This window comes from Falco biarmicus, chromosome 5, assembly GCF_023638135.1.
Source record: "Falco biarmicus isolate bFalBia1 chromosome 5, bFalBia1.pri, whole genome shotgun sequence".
Classification (NCBI taxonomy): Eukaryota; Metazoa; Chordata; class Aves; order Falconiformes; family Falconidae; genus Falco; species Falco biarmicus.
The window spans coordinates 77079851-77098824 of NC_079292.1; the positions used below are offsets into that span (position 1 = coordinate 77079851).

Here is an 18974-nt window from a genome sequence, read left to right on the forward strand (position 1 = left end):
AATGATTTGGTAAGAAAAAAAGTATTGACTTATTTCTGTAAAAGGAAACAGACATACTGCACAGAACTATTGACTGTGGGTTTCAGCATATAACCCCTCTATACCTTTGGTGAATGGTTCTAAAGGAAAATACCATAAGATGACTGCAAATTCAGAAGGTGTCAAAGCTGTACCCAGGAATATATGCATTGCCTGTGTAGTATATAGCATATATTTTGAACCAATGTATATTATAAAGAATAATAGATAAAACAAGAAACAGCAAAATATCAGCAAAACAGATCTGACAACTGAAAGCTAAGAAGTACGACTACTATTCCTCCTCTGCTGTACACACATGCATGAGCTAGTGATTCTGCTGTAGTTTTCAAAAACTTCTAGTAACCGTGAGATTGCTTTCCAACTGATGCTTCAGAAAAAAAGTCTAGAAGTGCTGATCATGATTATTCCATTACTGGAATGAATGTGAACATACTAACTTAGATAAAAACTGTATGCAGAGCATAACATTTTACCAAAACATAATCCAGCATTTTGCCACAGCCATTATAAAAGAGGTCATGATTAAAGAATTAAAAGTAAACACTTACTACTGATTCTTTTTATTCAAACAAGTCTACAGATTTGTGGTAGTCAAGGTATCCCATCTGTTCTGGATCAATTATATCATTTAGCTTTGGGAAGTCTTTATGTTTCATTTGAAATACCAAGTTATGTAAAACATGACGAAGATAATTTCTTGTGATCTTTCCATCTTGTTTCTAGGACAAAAAAAAGAAAGAATGCATAAAACCCAACAAACATTTACTAAAGCGATGCTGATTCCATCATGTCATTCTACACTGCTAGATCATTCTGACCTACAATAACTGAGAGCTCTGTAGCTGTTTCAATAGCCTGTATACACTCCAGCTGCCAGTGAACATACAACGGGAATATTCACTGGATGGAAGACTAAATCTACAGGAATGAAACTGCAGTGACTTTTCCATGACCTTGGGAATAGATTATTTAGTTTGCTGGTAAACTGTGCCACAAGTGAACGGATATGTAAACTTGCCTTGCCCAGACCAGCTCACATTCTGCTCAGTTTATCAGCTGCATTTCATTCCTTACCTGGTCTGGAATCAATGTTTACACAAAGTTGTGTCTGACTGAATACTTGCTGGATCTAAGTGAACTTGACTCAGTTGAGACAAGTCGAATCTTAAGTTGCTGCTACCATGCACCTTAACCATTGCCTTAAGTTCAAACAAGAGTCCATCAAGTGATACTTGTTATTAGATCCTAATATACCTCTCAGCATATTCATAGACAGCACAAGAGCCTAAATTTATCAGTGTTCACTCATCTGTGGCAGGATTTTCTTCATGATTAGCTTCAGCACAAAACCCAAAACTCAACTAATTTTATGTTTGAGCACAGCTTTTTCTAGGGATGTAGTTTTCAGATACTGTTCATGGCCACAGCAGTCCATAATGCCAGAGTATATGCAAACACATGGGTCATTACAGAGATTTCAGTTAAAGATGCAATTATAAGTACATGGTGAGCCTTGAGAAATTCTGACAGTGATAGCGGTGTGTTAATCTGAGGCGTACTGTTGTTGGATCTCCTCTTCTTTTCTCATGTTTGTTTTGCATCTTTTTATGTATCCTTTAAACGAGCAATGCTGTTAGGCTGGGTCTACTGGAATTCTTGATCTGGTTATTGAGGGTAAATCAGCTCTCGGGGAGAATCTTTATCCAGGGCCTGACACCCAGTCACATTGTCATGCCAATGGTTACTCATTTGGACTCTAAGGACTCTAGGCAATGGAAATAGAAATGTCCTCACGCAACAGAATCAGGATACTGTTACTTTGCTATGCTTAAGGCATAGTTCTTCTCTCAGTTCCCATGGAAAATAATAGCCATAATTTCTGTAGGTGAGTTTTAAACATGGGTTTGTACCAATTGTTTTCTATGACTGTCTACTGCATTTCATAGTTTTAAATTTGTCCCTGAACTTTTTTTTTTTTAAATTGTTTCTTCATTTTCTCTAAAGAAACCTGAGGAAAGATAATGGGGGGAAAGAAGAAAGAGTAGAATAAAGGCTTTGGAACAATAACAGAGAAATTAGGATTAAATATTTCCTTCAGTGATTCAGTTTTCCTGGCTAAGCACTAAACAAATATCTTTCTGTTCATAAAATTCACCCTAAGAAAATTCTGTTTCCCTTTAGTCCCCCACAGAGATCCAGGGTGGCAGTAATAATATAGAGGATGAGCAATTACTTACTTCATCAGTTGGTCTGGGAAATACTTTAAAGTTTGGCAATCAAAAGATAATGGTCTTGTGAAACTACTATCTGGTATTTGAATTTTCTTTAGAGACTGCTGTCACTGTATTAAATCATATGGAACAAAACCTGATAATATACCTACTTCCCCCAGTAAATAAGTTAGGGAATCTGGTACTGAAGCTACAAAGATAGCTTGTACTTCACAAGAAACAATTGTGCAGAATGACTAGGTCTTACCCATGAAGATGAAATATCTGTTAAGATAAAAATAAATTACATTTTGTTCAAACCTTAGATAATATGGGAAAGTTAAGATATACTACATCAGGATTTATTAATCAGAGTGCATTTGCTTATTTGGCCACCTTGCAAGTTCAATTTTATTTATTCAAAAGGATTTAATGTTATTGCCCAGATTATTATCTAAGTCAGTCCAGCATCAGTAATGTAACTGGGGACGTACTGGTCTATTCCAACCAAAAAAAAATAATGTTATTTATAAATATAAGCCATTTTTACATGTATTTCTTTCATTGTGAGAGCCTCCACGTGCTGGGGTTTAAACAGTTCTTTCTTCAGCCTGTCTTTCCACCAACCCCAATACCTCTGCCTTTGTTAACAATTTCATTCAGTAATGCTCCAGTTCAGTATATGAATTAAAATAATGTCGTAAAGTGCCTTACTGAATCACGGCCTGAACGCTGTAGGCGTTATTATTATCTACTGCAGTGTATGAAACTGATTTCTTTTCCTATAAATTGCTAGGTGAATTCTTTCTTTTTTGTGGTCATATATATATGTATATAGATGAAATACTGCAGAGCTAAAAAGAACTGGGTTTATGTAATCATATTAGAAAGGAATTGTGATACATCATCTATATAAAACCATCTAATAAAAAATGCCAATAGTACTTCTGAAGATATGCCCAGTGCTCCTTTTGCTTGTGTCAACCAGACTGAGAGCTTTAATTTTTTCAGTCTATTATTTGCTCATTCAATTCTGAAATACAGAGTCTACAATTTAAGAAGTGCAATATGTAGCAAATCAAAGTAATAAAAAAACTAGCTTGTCCACTAAAAGGATGATCACACAATCCAGTGTATGGGACATACGTATCATGACATTCCATCAAAACTGACAGAAAGGCATTTTAGCATAGTTCTGTAAATTGTGAGGGCCACAGAACTGGTAAGGACAGACAGTTCTTATCAAAAGATCATACTCCAGAGCTAAACACAGAAAGGCAATCCAAAGTCTACAAAATGTCAGATGAAGGTAGTTTTGAAACTGGAGTGAACTATGCAACAGTAGGCTCAAGTTGTCAGTGTAACACCTGAGTTACAGCTACCTGCCAGATGACAAACTGCAAACACAAACCTTTTACAAATACACGATAGCGTGCGCTGTTTATATTATATAATACAAGCTTATAATCATTACTACATAGTTCTGATTCTCATTAACTGTATCTATCACACTGATCTTATCCCTTCATCAAATGAGATTCACCTTCTCTGTAATTTCTCCTGTGTGCCCAGGGACCATGGGGATTTGTATTCATTGCTAAGCAGTGTATTTGGATGTACACGCTTCCCTTCTCCAAAATGCTGTATCTCAGACTAAGGTGTAGCTTTATCCTGCAAATATTAATGGCTATCTTTAATTTAAATGTCAAACACAACCGATTGGTCTCCTTCAACATGTAATGTTAAATAGGTATTCATGTTCTGTAGTATTAAGATATAATAGTAAACCCACTATGTTCCTTTAAACATTTAATAATGCTGGGAACACTCTAAAGTTTACCTGATGCCATGTTTCAGAACAGGAGAGAAAACGGTTTAGTTTCTCTTATGAATCTGATGGGTTTAATAATTTGATTTAGAAGACTTTTCAATACTACTTGATTTCGTTGCCCTGAAGTGAACTATCTCCTTTTAAAAGAGACTAAAATAAAAGAAAATAAATAATGCAGGTGAAAGATTACAACTTGATACTGCGATTCTAAATTTGCAGGGGATGCAACAATATGACTCTGAAAGTCATAAAAAATACAATGTCACATCTTCAAATGACACAAATGCCAATGCTCTAGGTGACTGGGACACTGCCTGTGATCAAGAACAAGAACTATCACACAATGCACTCCATATAGTGGAATGTATAAAAATAACATACATATATAATTAATTTAAAAAAAAATTCAACTAATTTATACTGAATATTTCACACATTATTTGTAATGTCTTTTTGTTTCTGTGTTTCAGAATATATGGAGAAACTGAAAACATTCTAGGAGGCTAGAGATGTTTTCTTTTTAATTCTTTAGTGTTGAAGCACTTGTATAACTATTTTTTTTCTAGGATCCAAGTTTTAAAAGTAAACCACAAAATACTGAGGACACACAAAAGAACATCAAAGGGTGCTTCACTCATCCTTTTATAAAACATCAATCTCATACAACATTTTAAAGTCAAATTTGTGGTATAGTTTCAGGGAACATATTTCTAGCTTGTACATTAGAAAGCACTGCTACTTGGTTGGGATTTTGTTTTCAGGATATAGATTAACAACTAGGGACCAGTAGCATTTTAGAGTCCAACACATTGAGAACAATTCAGAAAAAAAACATCAGTTGGAAGAAAAAGGGAGCAGGCAGCTGGTTGTGGGCTGAGCAGTGATGTGATGAAGAATCAGAAGCATGCTGCATGAACCTATTAAAAACTTTTAGATAAGAACATGAACGTATTTAAGTCCTGGAACAGAAGACATTCAAGTTCAAATCTATTTCTATCTCCTGAAAAAAAAAAAAAAAAGAGCAAGAAACTTACTTTTGTTAACTCTAAGACATGAGGAAAAGTCTTACCTGTTTTACATGGATTTTTCACAATAGCGGAAAACTCACTCACACAGTTACATAACTATTTAGGAATGTTACAGATTCACGTTTAGACATTAATAATGAGCTCACTGGTGAGATCACTGCTCTGTTGAACTATCACATACAGCAGCTCAGCAGAATAGTGTTTGCTAAATATTATGATGCAGATATTAGTGTGAAAAGGAAATAAGACATCCAAGAATATTTTTCTTGTGTTGATCACATGAGACTGAACATTTTTCATAGCATTCCTTCTTCATTAAATGTCAAAGCCTGTAGGTATGGCATTTTGTCCTACCAATAAGGAAATCAGCTTTTCTGGGAGCTACCACACTTCATGTTCGACCGGTAGACGAGAGGAGGTGATCCACTTGAGCCTAGAGACAGCCCTGAGCAGGAGGAAGAGTGGGGAGAGGGAATGCAGAGCCAGGTTCAGAGATGAACCTGGATAATGAACCTCTATAATCAGAATATAATACCCAACACTGACATAACCAATGGTACCAGTCACCATAGGGATGTCAACAACAGCACACTAACACATCTGGATCCTTCTCGTGGAGGCAGCAGCTAACAGGGCTGTCCAGCACTCTGGCACAGGCAAAATAGGCATTAGGGCCCTGCCTGCACTGCCGTCCTGGGGCAGCCTGCGGCCCGAGGCAATAGTATACCTTACTTATGACCAGTGGCATGCCGTTTTGACTAAGAAATGAGAACACTATGGATGCAAATGGCAGATATCAAACAAGCGTGATAGATAACAGAGCCAGATAACAGAAATATTCAAATAGAATTGTAGGTAATAACCCATTCTCCAGTAGGTCTGTTGCTAACAAGGTCTTGCTGGGGCTGATTTTTCACCCTGTGCTATACATCCTTTTTATGCACACACGTATATATACATGTCTCTGTGCGTGTGTGTACAGAGTAAACACAGCTCTCTCTCTATATATATATATATATGCATATATATACACAGGCACATGCACATATGTACAAATAACCTGGAAAAAAACCCACAAAACTTTAAAACATTAGATGACCACAGATAACAAAGACAAACGGAATGGTAAAATGATGAAGAGAACAAATCACTGATACAATATGACTGGGAAGAATAAGCACAAAAATAAGCTTTTTAATGAAGTCCTACAATGAGAAATGGAGAAAATATGCCAGAATAGAAGAGGAATCTTAATTATAAGGAGCAGTTACTCTTAAAGATTTGCAGGTCATAATATATAATCGAAGCATAAATAAAATGCCAGTATGATGTTAAGCACAAGGCAATCCTTGGATTTAGAAGCAGGGGAACACTTAGCTGAGAAGTTATATATATTATTTTTTTGTTGGTATCAGTGTAACTTCTATGAAAGCACCAATTCTCATTTCTGTCATAACATTTCATGAAATATACAGAAAAGCTAGCAGAGGTTCAAAGGCAGCCACAGGGATGATTAAAGAACTGGCCAACATGATTTCCAGTGAAATTGTAGGAGGCCAATAATTTTTGTTTATCAGAGAGGTTGTTACAGATTATTTAGTCCCCAGTTGCACATATCTATGTTAAAGAAACTTGAAAAACAGACTCCGTGTGCTGCTGTAACAGAAAACAAAGACTGGCAACTACCAGATTACTTTGAAGCAGATATGAGACACAAATGTTTAGCTGTAAGAGTAATTAACCAAGACAACACCTAAAAATAATTGCTCTTACTTCATCAAGCATAAGGAATGCCTGCTTTAAAGAGGGATAAGCATCTTGGATGTTTCTGTGCAGCTTCTAAAGAACAGTGTCACTTCATCTCTAGCTGGATTTACTCTGCAAGAGGGAAAAAGACAAACTTTGCAACACTTTCATGTCTCAGCCTTTTGCTCGCTATTTTCTTCTCAGAGCAGAAAGAATAAATCACCTCATTAAGAATCAGGGTTTGATAGGATTCAAAATATGAGACAAACCATTGCCAAAAGATTTTTTTTAACTGAGTTTAAACAAGACTGACCATTGAGTGGATACACTTTCGTTAATTACATATACCACAGGTTACTCACATAAAAAATTAACTTCCTACTCGCTTATGTTAGTTTTTTTTTCTTGTAAGAATTGTCTACATGTTTTCAAAGGTGCTCCCAGCATCCCAGATTTTTTCTAAAATTGTTGCCAAGCAATTTTACCTCTGGCTTTCACTCCAAACTTGATTTTTAAAAAACAAAACAATTTTAAAAGGTTTTCTTATAAAACCACTCCACACTCCAAGAAGAATTTTGAATTAGAACATCACATCATTGTTATAACATCAATGTGTGCAACATTCATAATTACAGTAAGCTTGCTTAGATTTTATTTGTTACTAAATACATAAACTGAGCCAACTTGTTTTCTCAATTCCAAATGTCTAGCTGTGGAAGAACTATACCCCAAGTGAGAATTTATCTAACCAAATGTACATGCCTGCACCTGAACGAGTCACTCTAAGTTCCCTTTATAGTCATTGGGGAGAAACAGGCACTTTCAGGACAGGATTCATCTCATCCTAAAGTAGACATCTAAAACTGATTAGATGAATCCTGCCTGTTGTTTCTCTCCAGTGACTATAAAATGGAGTCTGGGAGGAGCAGTTCAGGCGTAGACATTCACATTACAGATGTCTAGAATAAGATAGTATTTAATGCATCCCTTCTCATTATTTACACATAACAGTAGAGAAACTAACTAAGGGGAATAGTATGTTGGTTTTTTAAATGTTATGATGTTCGTTGTATCCATATTTGAAAACTTCAAAAGTACTGGAAATGTTAAACTACATTAAAAATTCAGGGATTCACCAGTATCATATCCCATGAATAATTACTTTAAAATCAATAAGGACCTAATCCCATGACTCCCCAGACCATTGGCATATCTCCTATTCAGGTTCAACGGTATAGCAGAAAGCTCCAATGAGCATGGCTAAATACACTCCTACTTCAGAGGGTGCTTTGCAGGCAATTACATCCCTCACATATTATCAGAAACGTGCTGACTCGCTACTGTAGTCATCTCAGAAAAGCTTTTAAAACTCCTATTGCTCCTTAAAATGGTGGCAGATGGTGTTTAGAGCATTTACTAACCCAGGATGCACAGGACAAGGCTGAAAATTTACCAAATGTAGTCACCTGGATCTTTTACAAAAAAACCCCTCGTTTTCAGACTATCCAGCAGCTCCTTAAGCTCAGCCAACAAAGCTAAAACCCAAAAGTTACAAGAATCACAGCATTCAGACTTTGGTTGACTACAACCTGACAGCACGGGTGAGGAGGGAACCTGATTTTTTACAGTGGTCCTGGCTGAGAGTAGCACCACGGCTCAGTGGCTCAAGGGCTGAGCATCTCCCACGGCACCAGCAGCACAATTGCACCAGAGCCCAGAAGAAGGGCTGGGAAGGGCCAAGCACCAAAGACTCAAGGTAAATGAAGACAGAAGCAGTGCTGGCATTCACATTTCACCATTTCATTCCCTGCAGGAAAGGGCTTTGCCAACAATACTATTGAGGAATGGGTTATTAAAAAAAGCTGTGGGAAGGATAGATATTTCATATCTGATTATTGTCTTGGATAAATGAATATGAAACAAACAGTACGAAATAACAGATGATCTTTAAAATTAAGGCCAAGATAACAACTGTTATTTTGAGCCCCCAACTGAGATCCCTTCACACTCAAATATCTATGGTCTACTAAATCACTCAAATCACACTGTAGAGAGCAATTCTGCGCTGAAAATGAGCAACCAGCCAAAGCTGCGTCAATCGGAGCAACAGACCTCTCCACATCCACCTCCTTGCTCAGAAGCTCTACAATTGCCTCTCAGACTTCAGCAGCAACAATTTCCAAAATCCTGGAAGCGGAAGGGAACTTAGGAAGAAATACTAATACGGGTGTGTGAAGGTCTGGCATTACTAGCTATGATTTGTGGTGACATTGATCAGTCCACAAGGTGCAGTGGTTTTCTCCCGTTCTGCAGATGGGTGAAGGATTGTGGAGTTTTTCCATTTCTGCCTGTGGCTGGCCAACACAGCATGTCTCTTCTGCAGGTTTCATCATGGAAAGGGATGAATCAGGCCCTCATGGGGGCCAGGGAGGAACTCCCCAGCATTAAGTTTTGTGGATCAAATTGAATAAAGCCCTATCTAGACAAAGCTGAATCATTGGTAATAAAAGCTGAGGAAGGACTTCTGTATTTTATTTTTAAAACAATCCCTCTTTATAGTTATAATATTGGCCCTCAGATTTCAAGCTGTGCTAGAAGGGCAGTAAGTACAATATCTAGATGCTATAGGTTGAATAACTGGAGCATAGAAAGATCATTCCACAGTAGAGCCAGAAAAAAATGCACATCTTTTGTGAGTGGTAATCCAGTTTTTAATCTAATATAGTAGGCCAGCTAATTTATTGAAGTAATAAAAATAAATTCTGCATGGCTTTTCAGAAGTATGCTTATGGTTATGTCCAAGTACAAAGGAATATACTTCCAAAAGAATTGACTGATTAGAGTGTAACAACATGGATACCTGGTAAAACTGTGTGATTATCACCTCATAGTGATACTTTAGAAAATACCCACTGAGAAATTTTTAACCATCAGTGCCTTAGCACTGTGGCTTTTATAGAAATCATAAATTAAAGAACCTAAAGCATGAGGGTAACACAAAAAGTTTAAAACTACCTCTGCTGCTGAACTGTCCTTGTGTTTTTTAACTGATACTGTGTTCACCCAAGTCCTGACCAAGTGAGCACAATGATTCACCTCATATCACAAAAAAGGTCACCAATTAGAAATCCCAGCAGCCACCAGAAAAATCTTAGAATTTAGACCCTCCATTGGCAAAGCCTTCACATTAGTCATGTATGATTTGCTCCCAACCATCAACAAGAACACTTCACTCATACCCCTCCACTTGTGAAGGGACACAATCCACAGCAAAGCTCCAAAACATAACCAAAATATTTCTTACATGGGAATGCTGAAATACTGTGAAATTAAATCCTTCAGTTTATGAAATTCTTTATATAACCTCAAGTTCATGATGTTTTACTTCTAAGTGAAAGAATTTTCAAGAGTAGAAGGAATTCAGGGAATTCAGGACTCAGATGAGTGATGTCCTTTGAATGAAGTACACCTCAATGGTCTGCCTCTGATGTATTTGATCTTGCTGCAGTGGGGACATATACTGAGAGATAAGTGCGTGGGTAATCTGGTCCTAAACCAGTCAAGGATGAAATCCTAGCCGAAGTCTAAGGCAAAACTGCATCGACTTCAATGGGCCCTGAATTTTATATCAGGAGCCCATGAGATTTAAATACCTCTAACAATCATAAAATGCTGTCATGTATTATTTCTTATAAACAGCTCCTTGGCACATCTCATGTCAGATTATTTAAATAGAATCTTAAAAACCTTGAAATCACGTTGCTTGCCCATCAATTACTACTAAATTTATTATCAGTTGCAATGAAGTTACTTCATTATTAGAATTAGATGACTATGAGGAACTTTTGCTGTTGTTCCATTCACCTGGTGGAGCTTTTGAATTACATTATCTGAGAAATATCACCTAAGAGATATGGCATACATAGGCTTGAACATTTCTGTTTACAGCATCATTAAAATGTCACTATATTTTTCAAATACTAGAGAAAGCTCCAGTGGAAGAATACATGCAGAAATCTCTCCATTATGCAACTGCTCTTAAGAGCAAGATTTACTTTAAGATTTAAACTAGCAAGTGACATTAATTGAAAAAAAACTATAATAGCAATTTTTTTTCAAAGTAATAGTTGATCATTGTTATATCACACTGTGAATGACTAGAAGCAAATCAGATTTATCTGCTGAATGCACAAAGCAATATGGTTACTGCAGATGACATTCTCATACAGCACCTGCTGCTGTAAAACATCTATCTGCACTGAGGTCTTTACAGCTAACTGGTGCATATAAAGAAAGAAATAACTCAACTGATTATTTACATGGATGATTCTGTTCTTCCAACAATTTAAATGGATAAACTATAAATTGTGGAATCATTAAGCTGTTGCATAGTCTGGTTACTGACCTCCTCACACAGTATGATTTGGGTGACTTGTCCTGTTGTTATAAGCCTAAGCAATGTTTTGGAGTAAAAATGCTGTGTAAGAGTTAAGTTGTTCTTTCTTTCTCTTTGACTGGCCATATGCCCTTGGCACTGTTGCCAACAAGTATAAAGTATATCCTGGCAGTTTTCTTCTCACAGTTTTTGGTTTCTGAGTACAGAAGATTAATCATAAAAGATCTTGGTCTAGATTTAACCAAAAGCCACAGAAAACATCCATTCCTATGATATTTTGGCTTTAAAAAGGAAATATGAGTTCAGGAAGATAGTCAGCGTATGCTGAAGTGGTCATGTCCAGGAAATTGTATTTTGGAAAATGTCCTGTAGCTTAAACTCTGCTGAGATCCTTGAGGCTGGGCTGGAAAATGTTTTTTATCCATTTATCTTCTGTACACTAGACTGCCCAAAAGATGATTTCAGTTTTGGTCATAAGATACAAAGTTGCCTGGTTAAAGTAAAATAGTACATTGACTTGAATCCAGTAGCTGGCATGATTTCTCAACCTTCACAGCACTTTTAATAAAAATATTTACAATGTCAAAACCTAATTTCAAAAGATTTTTGCCTTATTTTAGTTTAAATTCAGATTTCCAGGTATGAAATTGCTTTATTATGCAGCACTGAAGTATCCCTTCAGTTTTCTTTTTCAGTGACTGACAATGAGCAGTGCAGAGTGAAAGCGTTCAACATTAGCTCATTCATCCACTCTAGTTTCACTTCTTCCTTTCTTTTCCTTGCCACACCAGCATATTTAAAAAGGAGAGGCTTGTATAGTCATGCTGTCACCATGCGAATATGGTGCTAACAGTCATGAAGCTGCTCTTCCAGCAAATTCACACCATCCCACATCACTAGCCATTTGAATGCAAGACAGTAATGCTCCATTTAGGCAATTAAATACAATTTTGTGAGCAAATAGAAGTAAGAAAGCAGTAACTTAAAGCTTCTACTCCATTAAGCCTATATGCCTTACTGCAAAAAAACTTGGGTTTATACCCAGCTATATCAGTGCCATGCATACTGCAACACAGGCACAAGTAAGATGAATTAATGATGGTAGTGACAAAAAGCAATAATAAAGCTATAAGGCAGCAGCTCTAAAAAATGTCCCCTAAGAAAATAGTATGATTCTTACCTATTCATTAGCTCTTGAAAAGTTTCATTCAGCAAAGGAAATATAAAGCCATTTATGACTGACTTCAAGTAATCCAAAGACACAAATCCACTCTGACTGACATCAATTGCTCTGAAGGCTTTTTCAATGTCCTGATAGGCTGAACACAGCTGTAATGAATACAATTTATAGTGTTTTGTTCAGAAAAATCAAGTTCATGAAGCTTTTAGAACAATAATACATTTTTTACAAGACCTTTTCAAATGTTCTTCTCTGTGAACTGATCAAATAGGTTACCCTGGCATGCTCTGACCGTCAGATGTTTAATTAATAAGCTCACTACAAAACAGTATTCCCAATCACACACTCTCAAATGACAAGTCAGACAAGTTTCTCAAATAATAACTCTCCTCAAAATTCAGAGCTAAAAATACTTGGTGGATCAGTCTGCTTCATAACACCTGTCTTAATGTAACTTTAAAACCATTCATGGCATAACCTAGTATTAAAGTTTCCTTTATTAAAATGGGTTGTTAGCACAATGAATACTGGAAAATGTTAGAAGACGGAATAGTTAATATAGCTGTTGTATAAACTTATCACACTTCTTCGGGTTTTTTTAATTCGTTGGTTGTTGCAAAGGAGCTATGTGGATGTGGTTTTGCTTATGGGACTTGTAAAATGCCTGAAAGTTGACTTACTGCAGATTTTGATAAGGCTTATGAAACAATAGGAAGACTGGTTTGTTTTTCTGAAATGTTAGCTCACACTGGGTTGTTGAATACTGCAAGCATCCCTGAGGCTTTTCTCCCCCTGCCATTTTTTGACAAGTACCCCATCTGCTTCTAAGCTGATTATTGTTCATTCAAAACTGCCAAAATCACAGTGTAAAGATAATGTATAGAGAGATTTTAGAAAGCCCAAAATAAACACCAAGGACTGTGAGGACTTGTAAGGTGAGCTGTACTGTGCTTCCAGTCCAGGCCTTGACCTCCATATCAAAGATATACAAGATGAAAAAGGATCAAGATGTTGAATGTCCCTGTAGCCCTGTTTGTCCGTCCTCTCTTGTCTTTTCAAGGCTGAGAAAGCACAGTTACAGGCCTGTGTAATTGAGTTTGTAGTAGAATATGCAGTCTTGATGCACAGAATCAGCTCCTGTTTTCTTAGACAGTCAGGATTTTCGTGACATGAAGGCACAAGAGTGAGTTTTGGAGATTTTTCTTTTCACCTTCCCATAAAGCAGGTGGAACACAGTTATGTTCCACCATCACGCTCCCCAGCCCTCTTCAGTTAAGATCGCATTTAAGGGCATGTGGAGAGTTCATTTGTCATCGTCTATTCCAGCTCCACTCTCTATTCTAAGCTTGCCATCACATACAAAAAAAAGTGTTTCTGCAGTAGCACCTATCCACTAATAATTTACTCCATGCAGGCCAGAAAACAATTTTCATACAATGACAACTATTCATTACTCAGTGTGAGTCATCACTTACTTTGATCTGACAGAGTGATCTAGCAATTCACATTATGAAATACCTTAGCCATCAAGCTTCGATGTGCTCTCATTTTGTTTTAGCCTAAGGAATCTGGAGTTCTAATACACACATTTCTAATGCTGTGAAGCTAATAAGCAAGACTGCAACACACAAAATAAAACAGAACTGCTGTTTCTGCTAACCAGCTGTAAAAGCAAACAAGAAACCCTGTGCATGGAATCTGTTCATAAAAGAAGTTGATATAATTAACTGGCCTCAAAGCTTGGCAGTTTGGGTTTTTTTCCTGTGATGCCTGGGTCAGCTTTTCCACCTGTCAAAGTATTTCAAAGTATTAATGGCACTCCCTTACCTTTTCTTGAAATGCCCTCTCAGTGCTATCCAGACTGCACTCTGCCACAACATGCTCAGCTGGTGAAGACTGGAAAAAGTTTTTTCAGCTTTTATTCCTTCGCTTTTACTTTCTGGCAGATTAGTGCTGTTAAGAAAACTGATCCAGCAAAGTCCACATCTTTGTCAGCTTCAAAGAAACAATGCCATCTACAACTCTTAAAGACCGTTTTTGATAACTGGACAAATCTTTATGTACAAACAGGCTAAACCAAACCTGAAATATAACTTTCTTGTATATCCTTGTATTTCAAAGCCGATCAGTAATTCAAAATTACACTAACTAATCTGTGAATTTGTTGTAGTAGCTTTTCGTTTCATGTATCTTTTAAAACATAATATACATAACTTAGAAACTTACCATTTAACTTTGCTACATTTAATATCAGGATGTGCTACTAGAAACTAACTGCCTCTCTTTGTCAGTATGTTTTCAGAATTATCCATTACCAAAAATGTATTTTCAGGAACTGGAAGACAGTGTCCTTACAGGCCTTTGATAATAAACATTCCTATTGACCTTGAAAAGGCTCTTATCTTTTCCCTTTCCTTCACATACTCCTGTCTCAGTGTCCCATAGAATTACAGAATCATTTAGGTTGGAAAAAACCTTTAAGATCATCAAGTCCAATCATTAACCCAGGACTGCCAAGTCCACCACTAAACCATGTCCCTAAGCACCACATCTATGCATTTTTTAAACACCTCCAGGGATGATGATTCCACCACCTCCCTGGGCAGCCAGTTCCAATGTTTGGCCACCCTTTCCGTGAAGAAATTTTTCCTAATATACAATCTATACCTCCCCTGGTGCAGCTTGAGCCCATTTTTTCTTGTCCTGTTGCTCATTATCTGGGAGAAAAGACCTACCCCCACCTTGCTACAGCCTCCTTTCAGGGAACTGTAGAGACCAATAAGGTCCCCCCTGAGCCTCCTCCTCTCCAGACTAAACAGCCCCAGTTTCCTCACCTGCTCCTCATAGGACTTGTGCTCCAGACCCTTCACCAGCTTTGCTGCCCTTGGACATGCTCCAGCATCTCAGTGTCTTTCTTTTAGTGAGGGGCCCAAAACTGAACACAGTATTTGAGGTGCAGCTTCGTCTGTGCCCAGTACAGGGGGACAATCACTTCTCTAGTCCTGTTGCCCACACTATTTCTGATACAAGCCAGGATGCTATTTGCCTTCTGCTGGCTCATGTTCAGCCAGCCATCAACCCAGCTCCTATTCTGCCAGGCATCTTTCCAGCTGCTCTTCCAAGCCTGTAGCATTGTGTGGGGTTGTTGTGACTCAAGTGCCAAAGCAGGCATTTCTCCTTGTTAAACCTCATACAATTGGCCCTGGCCCATCAATCCAGCCTGTCCAGATCCCTCTGCAGAGCCTTCCTACCCTCAAGCAGATGAACACTCCTGCCCAGCTTGGTGTCACCTGCAGACTTACTGAAGGTGCACTTGATCCCCTCAACCAGATCGTCAATAAAGACGTGAAACAGGGCTGGCCCCAATACTGAGCCCTGGGAACACCACATGCGACTGCTGCCAGCTGGATGTAACTCCATTCACCACCGCTCTTCAGGCCCAGTCGCCCAGCCAGCTTTTTACCCAGCACAGAGTACACCTGTCCCAGCCATGAGCAGCCAGTTTCTCCAGAAGAATGCTGTGGGAGGTGGCGTCAAAGGCTTTACTAAGGTCTAGGTAGACAACATCCACAGCTTTTCCCTCATCCACTAGGCAGGTCATCTTGTCATAGAAGCTCAGGTTAGCCAAGCAGAACCTGTCTTTCATAAACCCATGCTGGCTGGGCCTGATCCCTGGGTTGTCCTGCACATGCCACGTGAACTTTATGCACAAAGAGTATGTGCACCAAACTCAAAGGTTATTCCAGTGGAGCTACACAGGAAACAAAATGTTGTTCTGTACAAAGTGTGACTATTCACTGCTTAGGGCATGCATTCCACTGTTCCCTCTGCCCACTCAGTGGCCTGCTGGACATAGATTTTTCCTTCTTTTTTAAATAAAGCTATACTTTTTATTACTTAAGCTTTTGAAAATCATTTGTGTGAGTGCTCAATTCCATTTAGAACTACCCTATTTCAAATTCGTTTTGGTTGGGTACTAATATTTATTAAACAAATATCACTCAGTTTTGCACGTCAGAAATGAACCAGAGAGGTTTCCCCCTAATTTATCTAGATGATTGTAAAATCTATTTTTAGACCCATGTTAAGCAGTAATCTTTTATAACTACTTTATTGTGGACAAGGCTACACTTCTCAAAGTGGGAGGGTGAAAGAGATGAAATTGGGAATCAGAAGGCAAGAGGTGAATTCAAGACACTGTGAGCAAGGTAAGGCTGAAGGAACACCCTACAAGCAAACTCTGAATGTCTGAGGCATCCTATGGCAGAATGAGTGGGGAGGTTGTGTCCCCAGCCCCATTAACTAGATGGGTCATTTAAGGGGGTTAATCATGCACAGTGCTAGGTACAGCACTACTAGGAAGGAGGAGGAGCCTTAATTAATATTATTTCTCCACAATTTCAGTATCCCACACAGGGAAAAACTCTGTATTTGGTAGTTATATTTACTTCTAGTAATGGTTTCAAAACAATCTTTGATAGTACTGCACAAACTTACAAAACTCTATATAATCACACCACGGTCATGTAAAATAGTGAGAAGAAAAAGTATTATTAAAATACTAGATATTCTGTCATCATGATTTCAAAATAGTTCAGCTTTATCTGATCCTACTGAAACCAATGTGAACTAGTGGTATCCAGGGCCTTTGAACACCAGGCCACCTATTCAAAACTGGTTCAGAAATAATTCCTACCACTCAAGGCAATATTTTTTGTCAGAAATAGGATAAACCTAATTCAGACTTCTGGACTGATGACTTCACTTTTCTAGACCAGGATGGATTTTTTTTTAATAATCCTCTTCATGAAGCACTAAATTTTGAGTAGTAGAAATGATGAAGCTAATGCTCTTTAGCCTGCAAAATACGAGTCATTCATTACTGGCTTTCTTCAGCAAAGGTAAGTTTAAATGCTTTTTTTAAAACAAAAAGAAATTTTAAAAATATTAGCAGTTAGCCTCACACTCATGAAAAAAACTACTGCCAAAATATCATACGTGTACATATGTGATGAAGAAAATACCTTGTTAAATGCACTAAATTAAATTCCAAGATAGGCAAACAGATGTCTATTATTTATAAATGTGCTGGAAGGGCCTTTCTCACTATCTGAACTTGAACACCTTCTTAAATCCACCTCTCCATTGGTCCTCACACTCACATTACAGGTAAATCTGGCAGACTTTTGCTGTTTAACCTCTCAAACACAACCTTTTTCATCCACATACAGGGCTAAATCTTTTCACTGCCTCCAACAACCGAATTACTGAAACACACTCTTTCTATCTTTGACGAAAACAACTGTATCCTGCTCTTATGAATGACTCTTCCTTCCCTAGACAGCAAACATAAGCTAACACCTTCATTTTAATGGTCTCCACATCCCATGTCCTCCATGGCAATCGCCTTTCACTCAGGAATGACCCCTCATGCCACCTTGGACTGTTTGGTTCTTGCAATTTCAAACAGATACACTTTGCATCTACTCCTATGCTGATCCTTATATTTAGAGAGGACCTGCCCAAACTGACTTAATTACTGACCATCAATCCTTCCTAAACATCCTTCTTTAAGTTGATGCCTACAAAGACAATCCCAACACTCCAATAAGTTAGGTTGCTGCTATGCTTGAAAATACTGTCATGCTGACAAAAAATGTCTTACTGTCACCTTGACCTCCCCAACATGTCCAAGTTCACCATTTTGTTACTGCCTTACGGTGCAAGTTCTTTGTTACAAAGATTACCTGCAAAATTCAGTATGATTGAAGGCTGGGTGAAAACTGAGGTTCCCAAGTGCTACAAGATTCCAAATTACAGTAACAAATTCTTTATCTGGGGTTTATGAGCTTGTAATAGTGATTTTATTTTTTGGCCCATGTAACATGTCACCTTTTGATTTTAAAGGCAGTTTTCACACAGACTTGGTAAATTTCCCAGGCCAAAGGAAACTGGCTTTCTTTTCCTCCCTGTCCTAGTTGTATCTGCTGAGAATCAGAGGCTATCAGCGTTCTACAAAATTGCAAACCAGATCCATCAAGGCCAACAGAAATACTTCTATTGATATAAACGGAAAAAGGAAAAGTACCCAAGTTTCCACTCTTTTTCTGAGCACATACTTGAAATTTTGTGTTCTGTGCTTTTTTTAACAGTCTGTACTTATGCCAAAATTCTTCAGAAATTCTTTATAATCCATCACATTAGAATCTCTAAAACAGTAACAGTTTCACAGCCTAGAGAAAAAGAGCCACTTTTTAGAGAACACAGCTATTCTAGATCATACTTGTAGTGAATTAAAGAAATAGGAAATTTATGAAATCTTTAGAAACACAATATGTACAAGACTCTGAAAAACAAACAAGCAGTGAATTACTTTTTTCTACCTTCCCACTACATTTTTCTCTGGTCTCTTTCCTCTGCCCAAGATTGTCTATAGTATATGAGTTGTCTGCATAATATGATTCAAATCCTATATACAGTGCCATTTTCTTGGCCATCTACATGAACATGAATTTTAATATAATCGCATAAGGACATTTCT

At 37.7% G+C, this 18974-nt stretch overlaps 1 long non-coding RNA gene across 2 annotated transcripts in view; it reads right to left on the reverse strand.

The window, feature by feature from the left end:
• The window catches only part of LOC130150776 (uncharacterized), a 118272-nt gene that overhangs the window by 66510 nt on the left and 32788 nt on the right, over positions 1–18974 (reverse strand). The gene's annotated exons all lie outside the window — the stretch shown is intronic.